Source organism: Crocuta crocuta, unplaced genomic scaffold (assembly GCF_008692635.1).
Source record: "Crocuta crocuta isolate KB4526 unplaced genomic scaffold, BGI_CrCroc_1.0 scaffold657, whole genome shotgun sequence".
NCBI lineage: Eukaryota > Metazoa > Chordata > Mammalia > Carnivora > Hyaenidae > Crocuta > Crocuta crocuta.
The window spans coordinates 1749116-1755431 of record NW_027529583.1 but is presented as its reverse complement, the minus strand read 5'-3'; the positions used below and the strand labels follow the sequence as shown (position 1 = coordinate 1755431).

General features: G+C 38.5%; 1 protein-coding gene across 1 annotated transcript in view; it reads left to right on the top strand.

The window, feature by feature from the left end:
• Positions 1-6316, top strand: part of CA5B (carbonic anhydrase 5B) — an 82437-nt gene that overhangs the window by 70928 nt on the left and 5193 nt on the right. The window lies entirely within an intron of this gene.

The window sequence follows — 6316 nt, the reverse complement described above, 5'->3', positions numbered from 1 at the left end:
AAGGAGGCGTGCCTAGGTGGCTCAGTTGGTGGAGTGTCCAACTCTTAATTTCGGCTCAGGACATGATCTCACTGTTCATGAGTTCGAGCCCCACTTTGGGCTCTGTGCTGACAATGCAGAGCCTGCTTGGGATTCTTTCTCTTTCCCTCCCCCACTTACATGCGGTTTCCCTCAAAGAAATTAAATAAGTTAAAAAAATCCTAAAGGAATTTTTGCTTTGGAACCTCAGGATAAGGACAGAATCCACCAGTGTCTGTCCATAAATTTTAAGTCAGTTGTTTTGAACTCGGAGTTTACTTTCTCTTTAAAAAGTAAGTTTAAGTGGTAATTACTATGTCAGTGCACAAAATCCTGCTTAATTTGTAATTTAAACTCTAATAATACTTGTCTATGCTTGCTTTTTGGGATTTTTATTAATTACAAGGCATTTTCACAAGAGCAAAAGCTTCCAAAATCTTTTTTTACGATGCCGAGATAACAGATACCAACACCCCTCAAATGTTAAGCAAAAAATAAAAATAAACTAAACATTGATATCTCTGAAGAATATGTTTTAAAGAAAGCAAAAATAACATATGAGCAACAGAAGCTAGCAGCACATTAGAAGAAATATACACATTTTGACCAAGTAGTATATATTCCAGTAAAGCAAGGATGGCTCATTATTAGGAATGATATTGACATACTTCATCATATCAGTGATCTAAATAGAAAAATCACGTAATCATTTCCATATGTTGTTAAAAGGCATTAGCAAAATGTACTGTTCAGTGTTTTAAATTTTTAAATACAATAGAAATGAATGGAGATTTCCCTAACTTGATAAAAAGAGATTGATCTCAGTTCAGAAGTAAATAGTATGTTTCATGTGGAAAGAATTGTTACCATATACAATTTTGTATTATGTTCTGGAAGTAGCCAATACAAGTAGACCAGAAAAGAAAAAATCAGTTAGAGAAACAATAAAAACTACTTCAAAAATAAGGTAGTTCAGTAATGAGTGGAGTATAACATTAATTTATAGAAATTAATACATTTTTCTAAGGTTTTTTAAATTTGTTAGAGAGAGAGCGTGCACACACGCAAAGCTGGGGAGGGGCAGAGAGAAAGAGAGACAGAATCCCAAGCAGGCTCCCCACCATCAGCACAGAGCCCAATCCGGGGCTCAAACTCAGGAACTGTGGGATCATGATCTGAGCCAAGACCAAGAGTTGGATGTTTAACCAACTGTGCTACCCAGGTGCCCCTAGAAATCAGTACATTTAAAGCACATATAAATCTACATATCACAATATATAAATCACAGTCAGTTAAAGGATGTAATGATGTAAAGTTATAATGGAAGAATGAACACTATTTATAATGGAAACAAAAATATAAAATGCCTTGGAATAAGCTTAATAAGAAAATTTAACAAGTAAACTTAAAATATCTATGAAGGACCCAAAAGAAGAATTCATAAATTTTATACCATGTTACTGAATCAGAAGACACCATAAACATATCTCTGATGTCAGTCTCCCCTGACTTGTTATCCATTACTTGTTTATTCTTCATAAACCTGAGGTGGTTCTTTTACTATGCCAGTAGGAGTTTTAGATAGATGTGCTCCTTCTAAAATCATGTGGCAAAATGAACAAGCATAAATCGCCAGGGAAAATTCTGAAAGAGAAAATGAGGGATGATTAGATCTACAAAGTTATAAAGTCGTAATAATTAAATAGTGTGGTACTGGCACACAAAGAGATCACTGGACGGAAGAAAGCGCGAAGTTTGGAAATACGTCTAAGTACATAGGAGAATTTAGTTTGGGATAAAGGTACATCTCAACAGGGGGAAAAGATGAGATTCTTCAGTAAATGCTAATGTAGGGACAACTGGGCAGGCATTTGGGGGAGAAGAATTAGATCCACCATTCACACCTTACGCAGGAATATATTCCACATATATTAAATGTTAAAAATGCTGCCATAAAATTGACAAGCATAGGAAAATCTTTTTATACCTCCACATGGAGGAAGCTTTTCTCTATATCAAAACCAGAAGTCATAAAGAAAGCAACTAGTAAATTAGACCACATAATTTTTTTTTTTTACAAATAGTTTATTGTCAAATTAGTTTCCACATAACACCCAGACCACATAATTTTTAAAAATCTGTGTGCTAGGGGCGCCTGGGTGGCTTAGTCGNCTAAAAGCCACCAAGAACAAATGACAAAACATAGAGCTGACCTGTTCATAAGCCTGGGCTTGGTGACCTATATGTTTAGTCTGCATTTATCCTTCATATTTAAAAATTGACCTAACACAGGAGCGCCTGGCTGGCTCAGTCAGTTCAGTGTCTGACTTCAGCTCAGGTCACGATCTCATGGTTCGTGGGTTCAAGTTCCGCATCGGGCTCTGTGCGGTCAGCCTGGAGCCTGCTTCCGATTCTGTGTCTCCCTCTCTCTCTGCCTCCCCCCTGTGCTTATTCTCTCTTTCCCTACCCCCCCCCTCAAAAATAAACATGAAAAATCAACCTAACACTGAAAAATAAATCAGTAAAATAAATAAATCACAGGGTCAGTGGCTCATGTGAGGAATTTTCAAATGAAATCTCTACACAGAAAATTCAGTAAGACAAAAATGTCAGCTGTCCTCTGTAATCCTAGTCACCTATAATCCGTGTTAGTCATTGTTTGGGTAAATCTTTCTGGTTGTGTGTCTATACAGATACACATAAATCCTTTTGGTCTTTTATCTATATAAATAGACACAATTTTCTTAACCCAATGGAATCATTCTGTACATACCATTTTGTTCCTCTTTTCACTCAGTGATCTGTGAAACATTTTATCGATAATAAACATTATCTTCAAAGTCACTTTTAATGGCTATGTACTAGTCCATTTTATAGATCTAATGGAACTTACTGATACTTGAGCGATTTCTAATCTTTTGCAATTAGTTGAATAAAAATAATCTTAAGTACTTGGACACATTCTTAATTTCTGAGGCTATACGCATAATTTGCAAGTAGGTCCCTATGTTTGCCGCTCGCCCCTGGTCACGATCCTGCCGCTCTACTTGGCCTGAAGTCTTTGATCCAAACGCATGTTCACATGCTTGTCTACTGTGCCCCAGGATGTCCTCTCCGAAGCCACAGTGTGCCTGACTGAGTGAGAAGAAATGTTGTGAAAAGATTTTACAGCGGGCTTGAAGTCAAGTGTTCCATAGTAAGGATGCTCAGAAAGCCGGGGGGTGGGGGTGGGGGCGAATGACGCCATTGCCATATTAGAGAACAAGCCCTTGACTTGGGGTTGCTCCTATTTGTACTGAGCTGTGTTGTCTAATCCATGAGCCACTAGCAGCATGTGCCCATTTACATTGAAATATAAACACATTAAAATAAAAATTAAATTAAAAATTGAGTTCCAAGATACCTAGCTGGCTCAGTCATTAGAGCATGTGACTCTTGATCTTGGGATCGTGAGTTTGATCTACACGTTGAGAGTAGAGATTTCTAAAAAATAAATAATAAACTTTTCAATAAGTAAATAAATAATTCAGTTCCTTAGTTGCACTGGCCACATTTCAAGCACTCAGTAGCCATATGTGGCTAGTGGCTACTATAATGAGTCATGCAGAAGACACTTCTGTCGTTACATAAACTTCTATTGGACAGTGCTGGCGGGGGGCATCCCACTGCCTGTTAAGAAGACATCCATATGAAGAGTGCCTGGGTGGCTCAGTTGGTTAAGTGTCTTGACTCTCAGCTTCAGCTCAGGTCATGATCTCACAGTTTGTGAGTTCAAGCCCCACATTGGGCTGTGTGCTGATAGCATGGAGCCTGCTTGGGATTCTCTCTCTCTCCCTCTCTCTGCCCCTCCCCTGCTTGCTCTCTGTCTCTCTCAAAAATAAATAAATAAACTTAAATTAAAAAAAAGAAGACATCCATACATACCGCCTTCCCCACAATGCCCAGGTACAGTAAGCAATGAAGAATACATTGTTTATATTGGGGCACCTGGGTGGCTCAGTCGGTTGAACGCCCGGCTTCGGCTCAGGTCATGATCTCACGGTTCGTGGGTTCAAGCCCCACGTTGGGCTCTGTGCTGACAGCTAGCTCAGAGCCTGGAGCCTATTTCAGATTCTGTATCTCCCTCTTTCTCTGACCCTCCCCTGCCCATGCTGTCTTTCTCTCTCTCTCTCTCTCAGAAATAAATAAAACATTAAAAAAATACATTGTTTATATTAATGATTCAGTTACATTTTGAAAAAATTAAACATTTTGGTACTGTTACTATATACATCAGACCTTCCTTGTAGTATCCTGTAGGCTAGTTATTTTGCCCACTTAAAGATGAGGTTTCTGGAATCAAAGATGAAAACCTGTCCTTGGCAATTGGCTAATGTTGGGGGGACAGAGCCTTTGACCCCCCAGCCTTTGGATTCCAAGTACCCCATTGGCTTCACCACCTCCTGTTACTCCCCTCCTCATACATTTTATTGCCTGTGTAGTGGTGAAGGCATTCCTAACCAGCAATAAGTTGTTCTGTATCTAGTTTTAGAGGAATGTTTCAGAATTGTAAAAATGAAAGTAATTTATTCGTGAAGTTAAACTGTTACTCTTCGGAAATCATTTACTCTTCCCTACTTCTATTTCTAGCTTGAGCAGTTTCGGACCCTGCTTTTCACTTCAGAGGGGGAGAAAGAGAAAAGAATGGTGGACAATTTCCGCCCCCTTCAGCCCCTAATGAATCGCACTGTCCGCTCTTCCTTCCGTCATGATTATGTACTGAATATACAGGCGAAACCCCAGCCCTCAACTAGCCAAGCGACTTCCTAGGACGTTCATTATCTAGGCGGTACTTTGCTTTAATGAATAGCTTTTTAGAGATTGCTAACTGGACTATTCTACACGCCTGCCTTTAATAATAATTGTTGATGCGCATTTCTTGGTGTGGCCGTGTTCCTTCAGCCTTTGAGGAAAGCTCTTTGGTAAATAAGTTCTTAACTTTTATCGATAATGATGTTTAACACTGACGTAGCAGTAAGAGACACAAGTTTATCCTACAGCGACCTGTTGGTAATTGCAATGTCTTTTTCTGTCTGATATTTCTGAGTTGTCTTCTTGTGTTTATTANTAATGATGGTAATCAAAATATTGAACACTGGTGAGGCACAGACACTGACCATCAAGAATGTAGGCCTTTCAGAAAGGGCCCCAAGGCCCAGACTGGTACTTCCTGGCTAGCTGAACATAACCATGGTTTTAGGGATATTTCATTTCAAAATCTGAATGTATATTCTTTTATAAGGCCTTCTCAACGAGTATATTTGCCTGATCTTTAGTTGTTATCCCACGTACATGACATACTTACTTACCTACTATCAATTTACGATCTAGAAAAATATTTTGTAGTTCTAAGAAAACAAGAATTTACTTATAACCGGGAATCCTTGTGCATGTCTGAAGATCAAATATTTTACTTCAAGACCTGACCATATAGAAAGCATATGCAGAACATTTTAAGGAAAATGCTTGAAGTTCCTAGAATTTAACATTCTTTCATGCTTTATTTAGAGAAATCTTTTTCAAAAGACTATTAATATAACAGTCTATAGTTTATACTGTTATTTTACGTTTGTACACTGTTTCATAGAATATAATATTTTCCACAATGACAGAACTATCTTGCTTTCCCTTGAAAACTGCCTGAACTTTATTCCATTAGTTGAGGTTCTGTGTAAGGCATGTGCTCAACATAAATCTTCAGTTAATGTAATGGTTTAAATGACCTCCGCTACAGTAATAAGGAGAGAAAATTAACAGGCTAAAATCTACAGAATTCTACGTATTTTGGGGAATCCATGCCATTGTTGCCTTTGCTTGTAAATAACTTGGAATGTTTCTCGTTGCCTCGAAGCCTGTGTTCAAACTCAATATTGCATTTACTAGTGATATTTCTTCCATTAGTATGCTGGTCATCTGATCTGCAAGGTTGGATGAGTAGACTTGACACTACTGAATGATACACTGAAAAAGGTTAAGATAGGAGATTTTATATGTATTTTAACACAGTTATATATAAATAATACATTCAGTAGAAAAAAAAGAGGGTTGGAGTTGTATATGTAAGTTTCAGGGGAAAACCTGCTATTAAAAAAGGGAGAGGGGGCTCCAGGGTGCCCCAGTCCATTAAGCATCAGACTCTTGATTTCAGCTCAGGTCATGATGATCTCACGGTTCATGAGATCAAGTCCTGCATCAGGCTCCACACTGAGCGTGGAGCCTGCTTAAGATTCTCTCTCTCTGCCTCTCTCTGCCCCCCCCC